The sequence below is a fragment of the Anticarsia gemmatalis genome, chromosome 21 (genome assembly GCF_050436995.1).
Source record: "Anticarsia gemmatalis isolate Benzon Research Colony breed Stoneville strain chromosome 21, ilAntGemm2 primary, whole genome shotgun sequence".
In the NCBI taxonomy this organism is placed as follows: domain Eukaryota; kingdom Metazoa; phylum Arthropoda; class Insecta; order Lepidoptera; family Erebidae; genus Anticarsia; species Anticarsia gemmatalis.
The window spans coordinates 4,273,854-4,299,506 of NC_134765.1; the positions used below are offsets into that span (position 1 = coordinate 4,273,854).

A 25,653-nucleotide genomic window follows, 5' to 3' on the forward strand; every position below is an offset into this window, starting at 1 on the left:
ATAGTAGTGGGACAAGAACCAATATCGTTCATAACAATAATATCAACAAAGATTTTGTTAGAATTCCCTACTTTATTAGGTAATTTATGTTTTCTACCTACTTCTCATTATAAGCTGGCAAATCGGTTAAAATTAAGATATTTGTATCAATCGTGAGTTAATATCGATAGAAACTAGGGTAGTTTGCGACTCTACCTTTTGGTGGCTCTCTAAGCCTTAACCACTAAATTACCGAGACTTTCATCTGCTTGATTTTGCGTATAGCGAATAGCAGTATTTTTAAGCGTATACAATAATCTTACTACAAAATATAGAAAACAATCTTTACCCACTTTAGCTATCATTATCTTAATATAAAATTCTTAGCGAGATATTATCAGTGTTGGAACGTGAGGATTCATACAGAGTAGTCACGGATTGTGAATAAAATAACTATTAATTTGTTATTAGTCTGTACATGAGTAGTTTCTAATGTGTAGAAGATTTTAGTTTTACAACTTATTGTGTTGTGTGAATAATTATGAATAAAAAGTGATTCTCAAATGCTGTCCTCATTTTCTGCAAAAATGAAAAAACGAAACATTAAAAATTTCTTTTTTAATTTTTAATTCGAATATTTGGCACTTGGTTTTTCTAATATTTATATCAAAGTTATGTTTAGTCAGTTCTGTTTATTCAGGCTTATCTCAATTTGAATGATTATCCGATTTTTCTGGAAGTAAACCATCCTATTGGTAGCTGTTACACGTAGAGTAATTATAAAGTTATTGACAAAAAAATCTTCCATAATTCGACATACAATTTTAATTTTAGTTTTCCGGCGCCGGCATCTCGTCAAAATTATAAAAAGGGAGCATACATTTTCACCCAAACAGATCAGAAAAAAAATACAAACATGAAAATCCTAGCAATCAAATACAATTCTCATATCTCTACAATCTGCTGACATAGAACAGAATACCAACATAAAAATCACATACATTTGACTCGTACAATTGTATTCGATCCTATAACTTGTATTGAACGATACAGCGATATATCCGCGTCGGTAAACCTAAGCTTGTACTTAGGACCTTTGGTAAATTGAGCATGATTTAGTAGCGATTATTTTTTGGTCTGTCTTTTTGGGAATGTGATGGCAAAGCTGTATTTTGTCTGGTTTCAAAAAGGACAGTTGTCAAGGAATTCATTGTGTAATAATAAAACCATGTAAGAACACTAATATTATTATGTAAACACAAAATATAGGTACCTTAATGTCTAAAAAATATTCAATTTTAGTCGTACGATACCATAACGATTACTACATTGTATAAAACAAAGTCATTTTCCACAGCTGCCTGTGTTTTATAGATAAAGTGATTCAAGAGGAAGTTATATGTGTAAAATGATTGCATATGCGTTTTGTTAAATTGCTTTTTATATCATGCGAAACCGGGGCGGGCTATTAACTAATAAAAACATCTCAATTTGACGGACATACTTCATATTGATAAAAATCTACACCAAAAATATCTCAAAGTAAACATATATTGTAATCCTAAAATGAAACAACAGAGTCCTTTCATTACATTATCAAATAACACAACCTCAAAAACCCATTTCACAAAATTAATTTAAAGGCATTCAAGAATTAAAATTAAAAATAAAACCGCGAACATTTCTAAGTAAGTGAAGATTAATGTTTGAAGTAAAAAAAAGATGGCTGAACGTCCAAAAGATTACTTCGCAGGTTCACGAAAGGTTTTTATTATAATGTATCTTTTTTCCTTTTATAAATTATTTTGTTAAACGCGTCGCTTTTGTGGTAATTCTATGGTTATTCGTTTTGGAAATTGTTAAAAGCTCAAATTGCTTTAATGTTTGTCTATTATCGTTTACAATATGTCTTTGTTTTATATTTGTATATTAAATTGAATGAGTTGAAATGAATATAAAGCCTCTGAAGGCTTTATATTCATTTTATTACATTAGATCTTTGTTGTTAAATGTATTTTGATTTCATGCTTGCTTTTTCTGATGTTCTTTTGAAGCGGTCCGTAGTCAAATTTTTCAATAATCAATAGTTAATATTCCTTCAATATTATATTATTATTCTTTTCTCCACTATACACAGTGTCATACATATTATTGAGAAGTTATACATAAAACTCCTCATACAAGAAAACAAAGAATTCTGTATTTAAGTAAATCATATTTACTTAAGTGTTTTGAAACAATTCATTTAAATACCAAACATTCCGAGACAATAGCGTCATTAAATATTAAAACAACAAAATTGTTCGTAATACAATTTTATTGTTATAACTGTTTGTCGGTTTTAATATGACATCAACAGTGCTAAACATACTGAAATAAAATATTGACTGTACAAGGGTACATGACTACCCGTCAATTCAGCAACTGTTTATGAAATATCAAATACGCATGTATTAAAATACGGTGTAGTGACGTCATAGTTTTATATTTTCGTTGGTATCAAATGAGTGCCTCATATTTTTTTAGTCTAGTTTAGTTTTGTTTAGTAATTACATAGCCTGAGATATTTTAGACGCACCTTTTACGAGTAAAAGTTTAATAACTCTTCGTTCATCCACTCTACTGCCTAATTAAAAGAAAACTTACATACTTGCGGTGTCAAAACTTAAACTTGAACTTACGATAACGGGAAGAATCGTGGTAAGGCACAAACACATTTTAACGGAATAAATGTTTTCATTGAAAGCCTCACATTCACCCTCTACTGCCAAAATTCGTTTATTTATTCGATATACCTACTGGTGGTAGCTTCAACTCTAACATAATCTTACAATGCCAAAGAGCATACAGTACATATACAAGATATACATAACTTAACATTCTCAGTGTCACATAATGTTGGCACAGTTGGCACTCGGTGAAGGTTGACGCTAGCCTGTTGAATACTCATGAGTGTGTTAACTCATTAGTAACTTGGAATTTTAGAGGTGGGTACTAAGAAGTGCCGGTGTCGATAGTGCCGTGAAAAGGTCAGTAGAAAAATTATGGACGAAATGAAAATTCTAGGCAAATCATTTAATAACGTACTCTAGAAGGGGAAGAATAAAAATTGGATAATACAATTTTTTTTTAAATTTTGTTTTTCTAAGTATATTTTGTTTGACAATTACGGTGACATTTGACACAGAAAATGAAGCTTTTAGCAAAAAATACACATTTAGACTTAGGAAGTAACTGTTAGTATTAGAGCCTATAATTTTCGAAATCTTACACTAATTCCAGAGTCAATCGTCACTAACCCCTGGTTTCTGAGAAAATTTAGCGGTAGTTTATCTATTTGTATGAGTTTAAACGCTATTGAATACATAAATAAACTACCGCTAAGTATTCCTTAGAAACCGGGGGTAAGTCAATCATTATGACTATGCCACTACCATAAAAATACAAAAGGTTTTGAAAGAAATTAAATCCTAAAGCAAACTAAACATTACCACATTACATATCGATAACAAAATCCCATTCCTACAACAATGCCATAGACAACATAGTCAAAAATAACACACCATTGACTCACTATGACAAAGGGTCAAGTCAAATAATTTGACCATGGGCACATGCCCCAAAGGTCTAAGACCATGAACCGTGGATTCGAGAGGTTTGAAACCGTTTGATGTTGTAATGAGTCGGTTGCATTTACTTACATAAGTTTAAAAGTGCAGTTGCATGTTTTGGGATGTCAAGAACGGAATAATAATGTGTATGTAATGTTTGTTAAAACTGGGAGTGTACGATTTGGCTGTCAAATGTTGCAATCATATTGGTAGTTGGAAGAACGGCTTCTGATAGTAATCGCTGTTTCTACTTAGGTATAAGTTTTGTAGAACCGATGTGTAAGACACTTCTTAAGTCAAGTTAAATTAAGTAAGTATTAGTTTTGCTAAATGTTTGTTACTCAATCACGCTAAAACAACTGGACAGATTTTTATGAAATCCGTTACAAATATTGTTAATACTTTATTACTAAACGCGATGAGAATTATAAAGTTGTATTTATAACCTGGACCAATATAGGATACTTTTCCGGGAAACCTTTTCACACAAACGAGTCGCGAGCAAAAGTGGCATATAATAACAAAACTTACAGCTTATGAAATAAACACAAATATTGTTACATTATTTTATTATTATTTTTGGTAAAACATTTACCATACAAAGCTTTATGAAAAGCGCATGGCGCAGTGGTTTAGGTCGCCACGCCGATACCACTGCAACGGGAGGTCGTGGGTTCGATTCCCACACGGGACAATTATTTGTGCGATCCACAAATAATTGTTTCGGGTCTGGTTGTGCTTTGTGTCCGTTGTTTGTATGTTTGTAAAAGTCCCCGCGACACAAGAGCAATTCTTAGTGCGGGAGTTGTCTTTTTAAATGTAAATGTATGTAAGCAACACCAACCAAAGTACAAAAAAGCGATAACATACAGAAGTGCTAAGCATATTTGACAAAAATTTTGTCAATGCACAACTCTTTCGCAATTCTAAGTACCAAAAGTATATCATGTGAGGTCTTCCTAACCTACTTACTTATTAAATAACAGTACAGTCAATCACTAATCATCCATTTTAATGTTATACAATAACTATTCCCACGCAAAAAAACGTAGGCGTCACAACTGATCATAATCTGACTAAACACTAAGAATATTACACACACTCAGCACAAAAAAGTCTTAAGTAACTTTACGTACAAGTGACTTACGACTTTCTTCTTCTGAAGAATAATACATTGACAGGTCAAAATAATTATGCTTTAGGCAGAGATCGTAAATCATTGGAGTTTAAACAGGCTTTAATTAAAAGGACATAAATTTTATTTTAAATATTTGCATCGATAGCCGAGTGGTATTACAGCGGCCTCCCACGCGTAAGGTACGGGTTCAAGCCCAAGGCAAGAACCTCTGACCTTTTGGAGTTATGTGTGTATTGAAGATCAATTGTCACATGCTTTAACGGTGGAGAAAATGTCGTGAGAAAAACTGCATGCTTAAGAGTTTTTAACTGTTCTTCAAGAGTAGTAAAGTTAGCAAAACCGTACTATTGAGAACCGAGTTCCCCTTGCAAAATAGTTATTTCCTGAGTCATTCTATTGGTGTTAGTAACTTACTTGCACGGTGAGCCATAAATGCGAAGTCTTCTAGCAGTGTTTATGAATTTTTCAGAACTAACTTATTTCTTATTTGTGAAATAATACATTTAGGAAAAACTGACGAGGTCAAAAATATAAAATTTTACTTGAACTTAAAAAAAATCTACATCTACACCATTTAATTGTTCTATTCTAATAAAATATACAAATAACTACCAGTATCACTAAGATTTAAAACATTCACAGCTAATAAACACATGTACATCATAATTTGAACCAAACACTTGTTGAAAACTAGAACAAAACACCACATTTGTTACTCGTTCCACATTTTGTTTTATGTATTCGGTTTGCTAGTTAGTTACTTTATTAGTGTAGTTACACTGTAAACTAGAAATTATGTTTGTTTTGTAAAGTTAGTTTTAATAATACAATTGAATATGGACTGTATTAAAGTTTGTATTAATTGTGTGAATATGTGAACACAAATATTTGACCGCTCGGAGCTATTTCATAGAATAAAAATTATCACACATTATAATCGAGGTTATACCCCTATATGTAATGTAAATTTATATTAAATTATATTTATTCAAAATTGTTCAAACATTTCTGAAGTTTTTGCGTGAAAGAGATGACTATAGACGTATACTTATATACGTACATGAATCCTCGTGAACTTTCGCGTTTCAAATAGTTGTAAAATAATTCTGAAAATTTCGTTCAGGAATTTCAATTAAAACTTTCATATTTTGTCAAAATAAATTGGAGACGAAAAAGCTTTTGCATAATTTGCCCTAAACATGTTCTCTGTCTGAGTATGTAGAATTAACACGCCATACTATTTACAAATTAAAAACCGTACCAGACTTTTATTGATTACCAATTATCACGACATCATCCTGCAAAATATACTTTATTAATACATACATACATACATAAAATCACGGCTTTCCTCATAGGGGTAAGTCATTAAAAGTTTATTAATAACATACGTATATTCTTTTCAACATTTTACTTATAATAGAAATTATGCTTTCAATTATAATTCTTGTTAAAACATAAATCACCCAGTATTGGAATAAAAGCTTCAGTTAAAACAAAAATACATTTCTGATGTTAGTAAAGGCTTTATCATGTGTATTGTATCGTGTTTCACATGAATCTGCATTTCAAAATAATTGGAGCGAATTCATATTGAATTCAAAGTACGATTTTAATCACAATACGTATGTCTGTGATTCTGAAAATAAACCTATTGAAAATCTCTCTCGTATTTACTTTTTGTATTGAAAACGTGTGAAAATAAATGGTTTTTGTTTTGTTTTAATACGCTTTAAAGTGCTACTCACATAATAACATTTTTTTTTCAATTCATTACTGTTTTGCTACTGGGCATGGGTCTTATTTCGTAATGAGAGTGGTCAGGCTTAATTCCAAAACGCAGTCGAAATGCTGACTTTACTTTGTTCAAGAACTTTGCGTAAAATAAGTCCAAATAGGAAGATTTGATCCATTCCTTCATTAATAAAAGTCTTCAAAAACACGAAACGAAAACTCAAAAACATTTCAAATAAATAGTGATGGGAAGTTACGCATGTCTGGTCTCGAAAAATACCAAACAACAACCTCGTGTCCTCAATTAATAATTTTCCGGCACCGGGCTCCGTCAAAGGCGTCATTGTTCGACTAAACAATGAATGCTGAGGCAATGTTACAAAGAAAAATTAGGTAAACCAACGTAACGCCGCTCTAAATCTCTGTCGATGGTTAGAGTGATGCAATTCGTTGCGGTTAGTGATGTGCATCGGTATCGATGATTGGTTTTTGTTTTGATTGTATCGGTCTAGACTGACCGGAGCAGATGATTCTGAGTGCGGAAGCAATGTAGTAAAGGTAGTCGCTTCTGCCGTCCCACTACGTTGCGTGTTGTGAGTTCCATTATAGCATAAAAAACGTGCTAATCGAAATTCGGCACTTGAAGTGTATTTTGCGACAAATTCTAAGAGTCATGTTTTCTGCTTTTGTCAGAGCTTTTGTTACAACGTAGACTAATTAATTCATCTGACTTAAGTTAGAAATATTAATTTATTATTACTCGTCGGATTTATTTTGTTATCCACTTGTAATAAACACAAGCCATTGGTATTGGGTTTGGTGACGTAATCGTGTTCTCATGTATTTATTTTTTTGTTTACAGGTAAATGTCGAGATTCGAATGCAGATTAACCCAAAAGTGAATTGATAAGTATAAAACGTTCTTATTGTACTACAATTCAGATAGCATGCAATTTTGTGCAGCGTATTACAATCGTTATTGTAAACAATACTAAGAAGGTGGATTATTCGTGTTCTTTTTGCAATGTGAATGGTGGATTATTCGTGTTCAATGAATTGTGATGCAAACCAAAGTAAAAAATGGTGTCAATTATAGATTTATTTAAAGCTTGTGATAAGCAAGCACGGTTTGTTCGAGAAATATTTTATTCTGTTTTGACGGTTTATCATACACAGTCCCTTTACACCATAAACTACAAGCAAGTAACGATTAAATCAGTTCATAAGTAAGTTAACATAATGTTAAACGCAAACAATACTACCGTCTTGTAATATCGATGTCAATGCACATTTGGATTCATTCCCATCCCTACTGCCCAAAGTTGACCCATATCGTCGAAAAAACCGCTTCCTCGTTGATTCACAATCGGCCACTGTTCACTAGTGCTGTAACACATGGTATTTAGGTCGCATCGACAACTTGAAACGAATCGACCAGTCGAAAATCCGATTATGTAAAAATATATATATTTAAGTAGATAGTAGTAATAAAATTTTATTATGATAGGTTTCGTTTCCAGTTCTCTTTCGTGTAAGAAGGTTTTGTAATGTGTTATGTGTTTCTTATGATATAGCTTCACTTTGTTAGGTCTTTGTGATGTAAGCAAAGCGAATTACTAGGTACGGAACTGCGGATGTTTTACAAAAGATGAAGTGTTCTTTTGTATTGTTCAATGCAGGAACTGAGAGTTTAGTTAGAAAATATACTTTTTAAGGCATCATAAGGCATACTCCTGTTGCTGTAGTTGTTTAATTGTATTGCATCATTCAGTAAAAGCTGAGCTGGATAATTGTAGAGACCGATTCGTACTTCAGTAAAGTTTACAAATAACCGAACCGATAAAGCAATAAGCATTCGTCTTCTTTGGCCCTTTAAAGATGAAAAGCAGCAAAAAGTGCACATATTAAAAAAAATCGAAACACAAAACAAAGATATATTTAAAACTATCATAATATTTTTTACTAAAAAGACTAACCAAAACTTACTCACAAAAAAGAATAACCTCTGACTCTTCAATTCTCACAAAAAACATAAAACCCCACAATGCTAACTATCAATGGCTTCAAAGATACATTTGACAGGCCCTTTGACTACTTGGTAACTGAATAGTCGTTATTCATATAATTTGGCAGATGAGAGTCCGTGGCGCCACGGTGATGGCCCACATGTGTCCAGACAACAGTTCTCGTGAAAAATTAACATAATACATTTATTGATCATTCTTGAGATGTACAGTAACGGACAGAAGTGTTGAGATTTATAAATATATTTTGAGAGGGTAGGGTCAAAGTTTATATGGCCATATACGGTAAAAAACATACAGGTTTGGTTCTTCTGTATTATGGCTTCTGTTTTTATTTTTATTGTTAAAGTAAAACTATTTTTAATAGAGCTTAGCTTTTACATTAAGCTGGATACATAACAAGAAAGATAAAATTCATAGCGCCGCCGCGCCGTGTAAACGTTCATAAAAAAACTGTATGATTAATTTTATTATTATACATAAATAGAACCTAATTTTTTTTTACCAAACATGTTACTAGGATGTGTGTTGTTGTTGGGCCATGTTTGAACCATGAAGTTTACCTAAGTTTTTTTACAAAGGTACAAAGACTTTAGTAAGCAAAACAATGAATATAATTTATTCACATAATAAATATAACTAATTCTAATTCATTATAATATTTGTTATCACATCCGCCTCAAAACCTTACAAAGTAAGCCTCTACTGAAAACACGACTCAAAGTTCCACACAATCACTGTTCTAAGTTCAGTACATTGATTACGTTATAAGATATCATTTACAAGGCAAGACATAGAACAATTGAATCGCAGTTATTCTATCTGAATTTGATCGTTGTGTCTGTGACATTCAGGATATGAAACACCTTTAAATATTATTTGTGGCTTGATTTTGTTACATTAACATACATAATTTCACGTCTGTTATACTGGAAGGTGCAGGTAAAAGTATACGAAATATGTTACGCAGTTTAGCAATGTTATTCCCATGTTATAGAGGGTGAAACTACAATCAGCCATTTGTAAAATTGCGGTGGACTTACCAAAGTGTACTGTTTGTGTACTTAGCATAACACAATAGTCACAAATATTGTCATATTACGGTTTGTGTTCTAGAAGAAGAAGAAGGAAAAAATCCTTTTTACGTAATGATCATACCAATTCCAAATCTATACTAATATTATAAAGCTGAAGAGTTTGTTTGTTTGTTTGAACGCGCTAATCTCAGGAACTTCTGGTCCGATTTGAAAAATTCTTTCAGTGTTAGATAGCCCTTTTATCGAGGAAGGTTATAGGCTATATATCATCACGGTATGACCAATAGGAGCAGAGTAGCAATAAAAAATGTTACATAAACGGGGAAAATTTTGACCCATTCTCTTATGCGACGCAAGCGAAGTTGCGCGGGTCAGCTAGTTTGTCATAAGTCTTTGGAACCTCAACCAGCTCTCACCAAAAAGTTTCTGACCAAAAAGTCACAGGAATGTTTCATAGCGTTGCCTTAGCTTTATATCTACATAGCATCTAACCAATAAATTAATTCAAGATATTAATTCCACTTTTCTCCTCGCCAGTACCGGCACAATGTTAGCAAATTGCATGCGCATGTTATACATTTACACTTTTGCCGTGAAGCGTACCCTCGGGCTATGTTAGTGCGTACACTGCTTAGCACGTAATCATGTAGGTGGCGGTAAACGGGCGTGATTTAAAAGATGCGTTTGAGATAATTGGAGTGATTGGTGAAAGTGGTACTTTTTTTAATGATGGGTATTATATGAAATATTTATTGGGAATAAACGTTGTAGTGTTGAAAGCTTTTGTGCTTAGCGAATTTACGATTGTTAGTTTGTTTATTGATGATAACTTAAACTTTACTATTGTGTATCTCAGGTGACAACTATTTATGTCATCATGCAGTATCTACATCCACTTCTTCCTTCAATTATTTTGATTATTCCGTTATTTTAAAATAGCAGTGGGCTGTTTAGTGGCTGATACTGGCTATCAAAATAATGATCAAAGTAAGATCTAAATTCGGAACAATTGGATACACAATACGTATGCAACATGCATATTGTGTAGGTACGTAATAATACGGACATAATTTCTTTTTCTTTTTTTCTTTTAAAACAAGACACAAGAGCAAATCTTAGTTCGGGAGTAACTAAGATTTGCTCTTGTGTCGCGGGGACTTTTACGAACATAAAACAACGGACTCTTTTTTTCTCTTTGAAGCTACATCTAGTATATTTCTTCCTATATCACTTTCACTACAATCAAATCAAAATACTATAATAACACTGTCCCAATTTACTACATTTATCTTCTATCAACCTACTTACTATTACGACTGTCAGACATAACAATTTTCTATAATCTTAGATGTAATGAACATGTCATGTTACGTCACTAGTTAACACATAATATGCAAATAGAGTCATCAAATTGTTTATAGTTATGATTGTATGAATGTCTGTCTGTATATTTATTGGAATAAAATAAGCCTAATTGAATATAGTATTTCTTATGTAGGCATGATTGTGTGTTTCAGATCAGTGTTATGGTTAAGCTTAATGTCATTAATAATAACGACCCAACTTGTATTCAAGTTTTAATTAGTTTTGTTCACATTTAAGTCTTTAGAGACACAAATATGTGTGCCTAATTATTATTAGTATCTGAGGAATAAAATGATGAATGATTAAAAAATCTGAACAACTTCATTATAAAACTAAAAAGTTATTCATTAATTCCCTTTGTGATACATAAAACTAAAATCACTATTATTAGTTTTATGTATTATCGGGTTGACAACTGTACGGCAAAGTCATGGTCACTTTTAAGCACATTGTTGCTTTGACCTAACGTGTTAATCACTTTAGTCTTGGGAAGCAAACAATGTACATCATAGTGGCTTTCAAATATATAGTTGTCAACTGAGATACATGATAGCCTCCTGATGATTCTGACGCTACCTGAATCATCTGCAATATATTGGCACAGGCCCATGATGATGATGATGAATGTAAAATCTAAGAACGAATGCGTCTCACTACGGTGTCAGTTTGCTGATAACTTTATTCATTCATTCACACGTGTTATACATTCAATCATGTTCTATAAATTACCATCCGTTAATTGCCCAACAGAATTTAAACTAAAGAGCCTTTTGTCATCATTATATCTAACTTTATCTTCTAAGCAAAGCCAAAAAGCATCACTAGTGTATAATAATAGAATGTTTAGCATTACGAAACATGGAGTATTGACCTGTCAAACTGTACGTGTCAATTTTGACAGCGATAAAACGTTTTGACGCGTTGTAAAGTTATCTGTTGTCAATTATTGAGATTTTGACACGACGATGATATATTTAGAAGGTATTACAATAGTGAAAGAAAGGGGACAATGGATACAATGGGGAACAAATCTTTTTTAATGTAAAAGTATTGAGTTTCTTTGTTAGTGGTTTTTATTGAAAATTGTATTTTGTGCGAAGCAGTAGTATGTGTGACTACGGATTACGAGGTCTTGGCTTCGGTTATTGGATGGCGTAGTTTATTTGGTTTTTGTTCAAAGCTGTTAGTGTTTTTTGACCTCGTGTCATCTCAAAGTGTCACGAGAGTAAAACAAAACGGCTAAGTGCGAGATAAGCTTGCGTACGAAGGATTCACCAGCGTTTTAAAAACTTGCCGTAGCCCTTGGGTGAAGAACCCTGGAAAGAGGAATACACTAGCTAAATTAAAAATAAAACAAGTTTATGATTTTAAATTTTAATCTCCCTAGGAATCTCTATAATGCGATTTTATCAAAACTTAAATATATTTTATATTGTTCACTTTATAAACGTGAAAAAGCTGGCAATAAAATTTGAGGTAGCAAGCAATAAATGCAATGAATTGATTGTTATAACATTCCACTGGGGAATGTAATACAATCAAGTTGTAAATATTTCTGAATATTCGAAAATCATAGCTATTGTAAAATCAACGTGAAAACTTCATAAGATAACGTAACGCAGCTTGAGACTTCTTTATGAGTCTTTTTTTATCTCCTGATAAATGTGATCAGTTTTTCAATTCAAGTAAAACTTGATAAAATGATTTGTAGAATAATTAAATTATTTCTAGCATAAAGATAACTGGTAATAAAAAATAGTCCTTTAGAAAATAATTTTATTATAATTATTTTTCTACACGAAATCTCTAACCGATTATAACACATGTCACCAGCTGTTGGTCACTAGTCTTTAACCATAAAACAACAGCTTTTATTCCATTCACGTGCTTCAATCAATTTCCCACAAAACTCAACACACTTATCTAAATAATACTAAACAAATTCATAGAACACGCATCAAACGGGTCCAATCGACTCCAAACGACTATCGACTAATAATATTGACATTTACTAGAAAAACCACGAAACATGCCCACACTTAACACCAAAAAGACAATTCTAAATTAAATGCACACAAATAGTTTTAACCCACTTACCTTACATAGTTTTTTACGTGACAAAAACTTGATGTCTATTCAAGAATTTTATGTGATAAAGTATGTCTATCTTTTACTGCTAAATCGATTTAGATGGTACTATGCCCATTTTTTTAATGTTTTTACATTTTAGGTCTAAATTAATTAAAAATTAAGTAGCATGGAAGTATTTCTGACTGCCTGTACTTTGATATTAATTATCATAATATTATTATAAATTTAAGAATTCCACTAAAACTAAGACATGTTTAAAATTCGTTCAAATAAATAGAGATTTAATCACATGACAATATCAACAGTATCTCGTCAACAAAGTCACGTGCAAAGTAAATTGAAGATGGCGTATGGTTTTGATCAAAAGTAAACAAAAAGCAAAAAAAATGATCAAAAGTAAAAAAATCAAGCTGTCACATTAATTATAACTTTATGGCTTTTTTATTATATATTATCATACAAACAGTTTTTGGTAAAATATAACATTATGTTGATTTAAAATCCGCAAGAAGCCGTTTTAGGTGTTAATGACTTCGTTATTGTAAAGTATCACATCTCTGAAATCAGTTCGTGTATTGTTTTGCAAAGGGTAAGATAATAATTGTGTATCATTTGTTCTAGATTTCTAGACTTAAACCTAAGTCTAAATTATGACTTTGTACGTATTCGTACATATTTATTTTATCCAATTATTATTCTACTTAGGTACCTACGTGTTATTTAAACATTCAAGATAAAATTCCAAGATGTCAATTTCAAAAACACTGACTGTAATGTAATTTGACTGTAAATAGAGTTTAAATCTACAAATATTAGTAATTCTCAATTTTTACTTCAACCAAATAGACATGAGTCTACGAATTTATTTTGTTATGCTTTCCACAACAGTGTTAACCAATAGTAACAAAATGACTTGTCGCATACTTTGTTAGATGTCTTGAACTCAATTCTCCACCTATTTGGTGTCATTCTATCAAAGAAAAACATACTAAACTATAATCAAATGTTTCAAAACCTACCCATTTAACAGATAATAACCACAGAACCAATAAAAATTGTCAAACTAATAATGTTGTCACAGCTTTTTACTCATAAATTCAAATAAATTTGATTTTTATGCATAGACTGTTACTGAACCCACTTTGGGACGAGTCCGGCCCGTTTGGGACGAGTTTAAGGTCATTAGAGCAAGGTTGGGCCCATGGACCGCGAAAATGGCTTTATCGTAATCGATGAAGTTTTTGGGAATGCTGTTAAAATAATTGACGGAATTATAATGAATGTTTTTGATGACTCTCTAGTTAGGGCTTTTGGAAATGTTCGGTAAAATTAATTTTGCTGAGATAATAGATATTATGATTGCTTTGCTAAAGCAAGGCAGCCTTTTGAATTTTTTGTGTGCAAAAAGTATTGTAAAAAGTCTTTAGTACCCGCAGGCTACATTATTTTAATATGATCTAGATAGTTTTAAACTAAATTAATATATTATGTAGGCATGACAACGAAATAAGCTATAACATTTTTACATAAACAAAAAAAGTCTGATTTACAAAATTATATAAGTACCAACTAAAAATGCCTACTTAATCACGGTAAATTAGTTCAATATTTAACAAAAACAGCCCTGTTACTAAAATAAAGGCCAGTTTGTTACGCCGCTACGAGGTTATAGCAGACGTAACGAAGCGCGAAATTGTCACGACAAAACAAAATTGGAGTCGCAATTTTATGAATTTTATTATTTTCTGTACAATAATAAACACTTGAGATGAGAATGAAACGTAATTTTTTGTTGACTCTTTATTATTGTTTTTAAACAAAGTATAATTTTAATAGGAAAGTATATATATATATTTTTAGTAACATTTGTTTTGACGGCAGGTATATATAGGTATGATAATATAACCTATACAAAGATAACTTCATAACATAATCCAAAATATTACACTTTATTTTTAATATACTTACATAGCGATCCCTGCTAACAAGAATAATACAAAAGTGGTCTCGGACTTAGAAAAGGTTGGGAACCCCTGGCATAGATGTTACAATTCTTTACCTTGTACCTAAATTACTAGTACTTGTTGAAACTTATTCACAATATAAATTTAAACAGTAGTTTCAGTAAGTAAATAGAATTAGTTTAAACCTGTTAACAGATACAAAAACCTAAACAAATAGATCTCCACTTAAACTTTGAAAGACGTTTCCCATTTCCTAAATCAGTGTGACAATAAAACGGTAATTCGCGGGCCGCCGTTACAAGGTTACAGCGTACGCGGCGACGCGCGAAATGGACTCAATAAAACACCTTGTTGGTGCGAATTTCTTGAATTTTAACGTTGGCAACCTTTGAAGTTTCGTCTCAAATAGGATGTGGTATTTGTAAATGGTCTATTGTTACTGGATTGATGAATAGTAGCTAGGAAATAAATGCTGCTGTAAATGTCCTGTTTTATGTTACTCGTTGTACAGATCAGAGAGTAAAGTTAAGACAGTGTTATTAGACTACTCTTTATAGAGGCAGCATGTATTCTTGAAAGGTACAATTTTTTAGATTTAACTGTAATTTGTTTCCTCCAGTCTTGGTGATTTTACGAGCTTTCTGTGGTTAATTATACGTAACAATGTTTAATTAAGGCATAAAGAACACAGATAATTTACATATTTTTCATCATATTTCATAGGTATCTCTTCATTTGCAATCCATTACACAATATCACTCAATACCAAAAACCAAACCTAAATTGCTGTCATGATTATTTGCAAAACTCGTAATTATTTACAATTCCATAAAAAGGTTCAACCTTTACACATCCTTATAAAGAAACCTAAAGCGAAGGTCGCGTTTCTTCTTTTTAATTTTTACTACCACATTTCTCGGTTAACAAACCCGTGGTATTATTCAATTACGTTTTATGATTCACAAATGGCAACATTTCTGAATTGCTGTGTGATTTATTGGTCGGTTTATTCTCGGATTTTATTGTGGCAACCCTAACGGTAGGTCACATGCTAATGTAATTGCAGTAGGTCTGCGGTTATACAGGATGTTTCTTTAATGAAAACTTGTTTTTTCACTTTTAAGATTTATTAATAACTAGCTGACCCGCGCAACTTCGCTTGCGTCACATAAGAGAGAATTGGTCAAAATTTTCCCCGTTTTTGTAACATATTTCGTTGCTACTCCGCTCCCATTGGTCGTAGCGTGATGAAATATAGCCTATAGCCTTCCTCGATAAATGGACTATCTAAAGCTGAAAGAATTTTTCAAATCGGACCAGTAGTTCCTGAGATTAGCGCGTTCAAACAAACAAACAAACAAACAAACAAACAAACAAACAAACAAACAAACAAACAATCAAACAATCAAACAATCAAACAATCAAACAATCAAACAATCAAACAATCAAACAATCAAACAATCAAACAATCAAACAATCAAACAATCAAACAATCAAACAAACAAACAAACTCTTCAGCTTTATAATATTAGTATAGAAAACAAAGCAAAACTTAAGGCACTTTTTATTCTCAGTCATGATGCAACATGACTATAAAAGGTATGAAAAAGTTGCTAAACTAAAAAATATAGTATACACACCCGGGTCAGGACATCAAATAAAGGGTTGGATACGAGTACTATCAGTAGGTAAACTGTATCAACACAGAATACTCATAACCGTTACCTTAAAAATCGGATATTTGGTTGCGATCCTTCTTTGGTGAGGAATCGAGAAAGAAGAATATACTACTAGCTAAATTTCAAAAATACATTCGTTTGTATACCGTTTCCCAAACACTCCGTACTACATTTCTTTGGTATGTGGCTTTTTTGAACATGAAATACTGGAATGGTTTGCCGTTAACGACTTTTTTAAATGGAGAATCATTTAGCGCAGTTCAATCGATATTCTGATTGAATCGTTCGCCGGAGTTCTAAGTAAAGACATTACTCTCGGATCGAGATTGTAAGTGGACATGAATGTGTAATGAAAATTTACGGGGTATTACATTAACTACAAAAAATATTTATTGACAGCTGCATGCTTTCATTAAAAGGGTTTTCCTCGTGTTTTCTTTTTCACCTTTATTAGGCTTTACAATATATTATGAAATTACCGTTAACACGTTTTAATTAACAAATGTAAGGCGACTATACCTAAAACGTTTTAAGTTAGCACTAGTACACGTAGTTAATTTATTTCTCAATACTCATAATATATACTTAAAAAGAAACATACATTGATAGCATGTTGTGGTATTTAATTATGAAAATAAATACAATACAACCAACATAGTTATACACGTTATAACAAAAAAGTTGCCAACCTAATAAAAGAAAGAACAATTCGCCGAATAATTTCTCTACCAATTTAGTTTGTTAAAGCGAACTTTTTTCGAAATGCCATCAAATACGCCCAAAGCCCAAACTTGTATTCGACAACGTTGTTATGAAGTTTTTTTATAGCTTTTTTATTTTGGTACACATGAAAAATGGTATGTTCTCTCTTGCACATATTCTTTTTGTTCTTTACCGCGTGTGTACCTTGTTATTTATGTTCAACAATACATTTTTTTGTTGCTGAAGCTTTAATTGATGTTAACCGATCATGTTTGGTTTGATTTTAATTGTTTTTTTATTACAATATCAGTCTGGTATACACGAAGTTGTAGACAAAAGTATTTATAACCATATACCAGCCTAATTCTAAAGGCTCTATTACAATCCAATGATATATATGCAAAACAGCACTTTTCGCGACTCCGGATTCGGTAACTTGTAATCAACAGCCGCTTATGCTATTTCTAAAATCATAGAATTTGTTATTTTTAGTAACCGCGTTATCATTAAGGTCCTGTATTTCATTTCAATAAAAACCGTTCTAGCAAATGATAAACATACTTAGTCAAATTAACTAAATATTATACCAACCCGTATTAGTGTTTACCTACGTTCAGGCATTCAACCCACTCAATATTATTTAGGGCACGCAAATATTTGTGCGTGCGAGAATCTAACCCTCTGCCGTAGTATGTGTCTACGTCATAGTTCAACTAGGCTGTACACTCTACAGTGAATTCACCATCTGCAAAGAAAAAAAATATAACATAAAGTATTCATAGCCTTATAATCAAATAAACATACTGGCACAATACAAACCACATAGCAACACTAACAATGACATAACTCATTACACAATTTCAAATTCAAATTCGAATTGACAGCTGTCAAAACGTCATACACCGTCAACCTTCGGCGATTCCAAGTGCATTCGAAAAATGCAGCCGCTAAGACAAATAGTGGTTTCGTCACCTCGCCATCTGGCGGTCGACCGCCTACGATATGTCGCAACTGCGGTCCAAACCTTATTTTTACTGTCGTAAGTTTGGACAAGCAACTATTATGCTGGTTAATGATTGTGTATCTAATTTTGTTCATACGGTAGACGGTTACGGTAATTTACCTCTGCCCACTAGAAGCTTCATATTAATTACAGTGTCTTCGCGTTGGACAATATAATTTGTTACTGAAGTGTATCGTGTTACTAGGCTGCTGTGTGCTTTGTTTGGCGCAAATAATATATCAGTAATATGCCTTGTACGTAAGTCTTGTCTTTGTAAAATTATTTAGTAGAGATAAAAAAATTAACTGACCATTTTTTTTATTATTATTTAGCTGGCTAAAAACTGCTGCACTCAGTTTTTTAAGCTATGGGCACGTCTTTTTAATCATTACTCTTTTGATAGTATGAAGTAAACTTTAAATAACATACGTATTTAGACGTACATATGTTATTTAAAGTTTACTACATACTAGCCACCAATCTTAATGGCGGACCATCCTGTTATTATTTATAATTAGGTATTATTTTACAATTTACCGACAGATTTTATGATTCTGGTAGTGTAAAACTATAATAGAGGTATTAACTTCACAGCCGTTTAGGCTCTATGTCAATCTTCAAGGTATAAAATGTCCTATTTCCCTAAATTCAGTGCTCGCAGTACATAACTGTCGGCTTATGCCTACACAAAGCGATCAAAACGCGATCGTGCTTGAAATAAGTCCGGAGATATTTCACGTAGCCCCGATTCGAACTCACGACCTCCCATTCAAGAATTCACAAAATGACTGTTGAGTATAACTGCTTTTATGTCTCGTAGGGTCAAAAGTTGGAGCGAATGTTTCCATTATTCAAATTTGCACAAAATTTAGGCGTTGTTTGAAATTGCCTCTGTTAACCAATTGATGACTTATTCTTCTTTTTGATGAAATGCATCTAATGATAGCTCTAACCTTGATTACTCTGGAGGTTATCGATAGAATAGAGACCTAAAATTTTGGCATTGTACTTTTTTGTATTTATTTTGACCCATTTTCTATGTTACTTTATGTCATGTACATGCTAATTTATGGATTAAATTGTAAAAACGACAATTCATTGAAAATCACAGTCTCATTACAGTTATCTACACAAGCATTTTTGTCATTATCAATCGTAACGCGAAAGAACCGCCATATTTATCTAGTAATAAAACTCATAAATATTTCTCAGTAACTGTTACATCATAATAACCGTATTAGTTACTTCAACGCACGATTTGGTAACAAAAAGTAGTTCATATGCCAACGCAGCCATAAACATTGATTTATAATATCAATCAGTTTTATTAAAACAACTTAATTTGTTCAAAGTTGATGAAAAATTTATATCGTTCAAAAATTGGTATTCTCTTGCAAACTTTTGGTTGAAATAACTTTTGGTTTTTATATTAATCAACCATACAATTTAATATTTGATATAGCAATTTTATTTTTTCAATGTAAAAAATCTCATTCATATTTTCTGTAATAAAATCTCTATTGTTCAAAGATTAGCCATTAGAGAATTAAAATCAATCAATGTTTCTTTCAAATCGAATTTGGAATCCGAATTAATATTTTTATTTGACAAATTGGAAGCGGTCCGATCACAAATTGAATGTTAATTTTGAAATTGGAACGAATTTCGTTTTATGAATACTGTATCAAAAATTGCTGAATCTATGTGAAGAAAACTTTCTATTCAGCCAGCAGATGCTTTTGAAAATAATATTTCGATTTATATGCTCTTTGCGATCAAACGAATCTAATCTAAAGGTGTTCAGTATTTTCGTAACAATTGGGTAGTTGACTAGGGTGAATAAAAAATATGAAATATATAGGTATGTAAGGTTTATCTAAAAGGCTCAGGCTATGTAATTGTTTTCGTAAATAATGTTAAAATTATAATTCATACAGGCTTACCCCTGGTTTCTGAGGTACATAGAGCGGTAGTTTATCTATTTAATAGCGTTTAAACTTATATAAAAAAATACGCTTTTGGATAGATGAACTACCGCTAATGTACTCAGAAACCGGGGGTTAAATATTTTATTTGATAGCAACGAAAATACGAAACTGTGACGTCACTACACCGTATTTCGTAAAGAGTATCTGATTTGACTGTTGTCAAGTACCCAATTGTTACAAACATATGTACTCAGGAAACACAAAGGAGTAATTTGTAAATTCATAGGATTAAACTTTACAAAATTTAAACTTAAGTTATAATTTGGAGAATTTCTGTGAAAATTCTGTCAAAAGCTAAACATACATATATGAACAGGGCCCATTTAAACAAAGACATTTACACAGAGCTGTGATTACTGGAACATTGTTTGTCTAACATTGTAACCTTGTGTGTTACCATATGGAGATTTGACATAAGGCAGCCCACATACAGTGTTATTACAGCTTGAGAAATGCTACCGGCTATAGTTTTGCTATAGAATCGGTTTTAGGCTTGTTGGTTATAAGCTGACAATAGTTTGGACTTCTGTTTCGAATAATGGAACGGTTATTTTATTAAATAACTAAAGGAAAAGAGGGGTCTATACCTTTTTTAGCTTTAGTTAGATACGTAGCATAAAATGGTTGACGTATAAATTCGTATTATTAAATAATAATAACTATACCATAATGTGTGTGTTTCCGAGAGCTGATCATGAGGTCCCGGGTTTGATTGCCGTGTTGGGAACTACTATCTGTCTTCTTATTTAGTTTAGAATATTTCGTTTATGTAACGGTAAATTAGAGAACGACTGCTAATAATATTTTTATCAACACTTTTACAAGATAATTTCTACATTATTAATATTCATTTTATTACCATATTATACATAACAATTAGCGCTTCCTTTTTTATACACTTAAATGATATTATTTAAACAGGATATTTTAATGAGTCATGCTTATAATATTTGAAATTATTTATCTACAAAACAATCTTAATGTAGTTATAATTTTATGTAAGAATTCAGAATACGCGAATACTATGTCGAATAAATTAATTACAAGCTTTTGATATTATTAGATTTGATACTATTGACGTAGCCCGGTGGGACGGCTAAACCGACACGACCAGCGAGAGATCAGGCGCAGGACCGACGGTTTTACGTGCTCTCCGAAATACGGCGATCTTTGATTTCAACTACCTAACTCTAGGCAATGTCTGAGAAATTCTTAACAGAAAAACTCAGAAAGGATTTTGGTCGAACCCAGGATTCGAACCCGAGGACTTTTGCGCGGCAGTCGCTTACACTACCGACCACATGAGGCAGTTATTTCCCATAGACTCCAAAAACACACTTTTATCTTCAAAATACTATGTAAATGCAACAAAACTATCGTCACACCATATCCCAGTGTGTAGCAAGCCTTTAGTGACGTATAAAATATGGCGGCCTCTGACGTCACGTATTCATAGCACATGTTTTGTGTATTCAAGAATACTGTATCGTTCTTGTATGTAGTTTGTAGGTAGTATTTGTGTTTAAAACGTACGTTTTATACCCGCGATGTTTTTAAGTAAAATATGGCGTAGTTGGTATTGAATAAGTTTATGGCTGCAGATACTTCGAACTATAGTGTTTCCTATTTACGTTATTATCTGGATTAAATTCTTTATTTCATAATGTTAGCCTTGATTAAACATCGTGCAGAATCAACTAATTGTCGAGCATAGGTTTATTTTTGTCTATGCCACGCTTCCCGATCCTGTATTTATCCACCTAGAAATTGTAGCAAATACCAGAATACCTCATTTTCAAAATGTAAGCTTAATAAGAATCAATTTTCTACACAACTTGAAATTAAATAATTACCTACAACAATAATAACAATAAGTTAAAATATCCTAAGGCGGTAAAAGTTCCAGAAAAAAATACATAAGGTTTTAAAAGTAACAATACAAGCCAATGTCTTTTAGCAACAATACAGTCCACAACTTCAAAAAAAGAACACCGCTCTATGATTCATATCCTAACTTTTATCCTATCCATAAGTTTGTCTCGGAATGCGCGCGAGATTTGAATGTCAATTTGACGTTCCATAAGGTGAAGTCACATTGCCGGCGCTTCTGTTGTCAGGCTATAAAATTGTGACAGGACTCGCATGGATATGACCGATAAATAGTAATAATAAAACCTTTGGACAGTTTACAAGTAACTGTTTGCACTTGATATAACTTTCAGCGCTGTTTTACTCTATATTTCTGCTCCCTTAGCTTATACAAAAGGTGTCCTATAAATGGTATAGATCGTTAAGTAATAAAAAATATGTTTATGTAGTATTGTGATGTATTCGGTGACGTCGCACTTAAAACAAGAAAATAATATGAAATTCAACTACAATCATTATAACGAACAATTTTCGAAATCACCAACCAGAAAACAATGTTTTCAAACCCATTTAGTACAAATATTCTCATAATTTACTTCAAACAATATTTACCTTACACTTAATAATATTCTCTGCCGACATTTCTGTAAATCCTTCACACGGGTCATATTGACATTGTTGTTTAAACTGCCCCTTAAAAGGTCAATTGTCAATCACCACCCGCGTTGACATTCCAGCGTTGGTTGCACGCATTTGTACCAATTTTATTGGTCGGTAGTGTACATGTGCGTTTGTGAGTCATTTTTTGTGGCCTGCATTGTATTGTTGATGTTTCGTTTGTATGTTTTTGAGTTAAAAATGAACGTTTGTTTTTGGTTTATGTTTTGAAAAACAAACAATAGTCATTTTGTAACGTACGATGTATATGTATTTCTATTTTTGGACAACGAATCAGGATTTCAGAAACCATAACGATGATTAATCAAACCAATTTACAAAAAAATACACGCAGAATAGTTTCCTTTTGATAATTTCGGGCTATGTTCTGTATGACAAGATGTATGGATGTGAATGAGGCATGGTCAGTTTGTAAAAATCCTACCCCGAAGTGATCTTTGGTCTCTGCCTAGGAAAAAGGCGTGATTTTATTTATGTATTCCCGTGCTATTATATTCGTAACTTGTTGTAATCAAAGTAAATACGTAATGTATATTAATTATCTAGTTATAAGTATATTTAAGCTCTACAATTTGCGTACCTATTTATCCAAATACTAAAGGCTAAATCTACATGAATATCCAAAGATGTACCGTACCGTGGGAGGCTTTGATCAACCGCGACTTGTTACTGGAGCACAGAACAACTTTGTAACAGAGTACCAATTTGACAAACTACTAAATTTGGAGTTTATTATTTTTATATTTGTAAAGTAAAAACATAAGAAGTCTCTAAACTTAATACGTTGTTGCTCTACTTTTAGAAAATAATTTGAAACTACCAGATCCTGTTAGTGTTATAATTATGGAGAAGGCGCAATTATTTTTGACATCTACAATCATTATAACCTTTCAGTCCATTGAAACATCGAAATACTTTCCTCAAGACATAACTCTGAAAACTATAGTCTTTGATAACCAAGTGAAAACCTGTTAGGTAGATTTTGAGTTGATTACCATACTTTACAAAAAGGCGGTTCTATAATACTGTCTGTATATCATAATAATATAGTCTATATCCCCAAAATTTACTGTCAGCAGCATAATATTCTCTGCCGTGTGTAAAGCTAGTTCACTGCACCTAATCTACACTATGTAGTGATGTTCTCGCAACAAAGAGTCAAAGAGTACGAAGTACCGATGGCAAAAAACGTTGCGTAATGACGAATACGTACCGTTAGTCGGTTAGCTCCAGTTAAGGTGTTACACATTGTATTGGCGTTTTTGAGGCGAGGTACTGTTGTCAAGTTGGACGTGTCAACATATTTTGGAGTACTCAAGTCAAGATAAAGGAATATGGTAAAAATACCAAACAGCGATATAGACTATATGAGAAAGTATAATGCAAATAGCGTTTTAAAATATGTTAAGTAGGAACGTATATTATAGCAATTTTTGGCAGAATAGAATGCCCTCGGATTTGATTCCCAGTAAAATAAGGTTGAAAGTCGTTAAGTGTTTTTAAGGATCGTACTAAGTGGCATTCTCTGGTCTCTGTCTAGCCTTATGGGAAGAAGAAGAGATGTTATGTACGCAATCTATTTTTTTATTTATTTAAGTAATATTATTAATTAATAATATTATGTACTGTTACTAATATATCTTAGTACATGCTATTAATATATCTTAGAATAAGTTCCAATTCTACGTAATATCCTGAATGTGATTTTATCATCCGATAATATATGAAATATCAAATGGTTTCATATTAATATCCGGTGTTTTGATCGAGTATGTTTTATCTTTTTTATATCTCGTTAATATCATACGGATATTGCTCTATCTTTAATCTTTGCCATATTTTATGTCATATTTTCCTGTAACAGGAAGAAAATATTTCAGGAAATAACGTGTCCTGTTTTTTACTGTTTATCAAATCAATCAAATCATGTCAAAAATCTTATGCCTTTTATATAAAAAAAAATGTCTCTCAATCAATTAAAAAAAACTGTACTAAATGTAATCTAAAAAATAAATAAAACAATACTTACAGCTAAAGTTCAACTCACAAAACAAATTACAGCGAAATCGCAGCGATTTTCCGTGCAGTGTGTAACACCTTAACTAGTCCACGGGCCTCGCCCATTGTGCAACAAAACCTCAGTGACAATACGTTGACACGCACAGTTACATGAGAAAAACGACTGTCAACTGACCTCTAGGCACGGCGCCCACTAGCGGGAGAGTATAGAGGACTTTAAAATGAGTAGTAGTAGAAAAAAAAATAGTATAAAAAAATAACCTAGAGCCAGTATTATGTCGAACAAAATGTGTTCTTAAAAAACAAAGTTAAGTTTCATTTTTTCTTGTTCAAATAACAATATTCTTCTGCGTCGTCTTTATGCGCGTCAAAAGGTTTCCTGAGGTATAACTGTTCTTGATAATTCAGGTTGTAAACTATCTGTGTACCAAATTCAATCAAAATTCAGTCTAGTAGTTTTGGTGGAATTGAGTATCAAATATCTATACAAACAACTAATCATCATAATTGTAATATTAGTAGTATCAATAGCAAACAAATACCATAAGACAATAAATATTTTGAAAACTCTTAGCTTAAAATCGAACTAGTAGCAGATTGTTTGAAAAAATAAATTTGTTGATATTAGAGTCAGTCATCTTGACAAGACAGAGGAAGAAGAAATCATCTTTTAAACCTAAAATCTTCTACCATATCACTTTGCCAGTGGACACTGCGCCTAACATCACTCTAACGTACCTCTCACACACGTATTATAATACGATAATGGTTT

At 32.2% G+C, this 25,653-nt stretch overlaps 1 protein-coding gene and 1 long non-coding RNA gene across 4 annotated transcripts in view; both read left to right on the forward strand.

Moving 5' to 3' along the window:
- Positions 1-25,653, forward strand: part of cv-c (RhoGTPase activating protein) — a 298,529-nt gene that overhangs the window by 70,791 nt on the left and 202,085 nt on the right. The gene's annotated exons all lie outside the window — the stretch shown is intronic.
- The window catches only part of LOC142982086 (uncharacterized), a 43,453-nt gene that overhangs the window by 4,225 nt on the left and 13,575 nt on the right, over positions 1-25,653 (forward strand). The window contains exon 2 of the long non-coding RNA XR_012959961.1: positions 7,325-7,372. This is a non-coding gene — a long non-coding RNA (uncharacterized LOC142982086). The remainder of the gene's footprint in view (positions 1-7,324; positions 7,373-25,653) is intronic.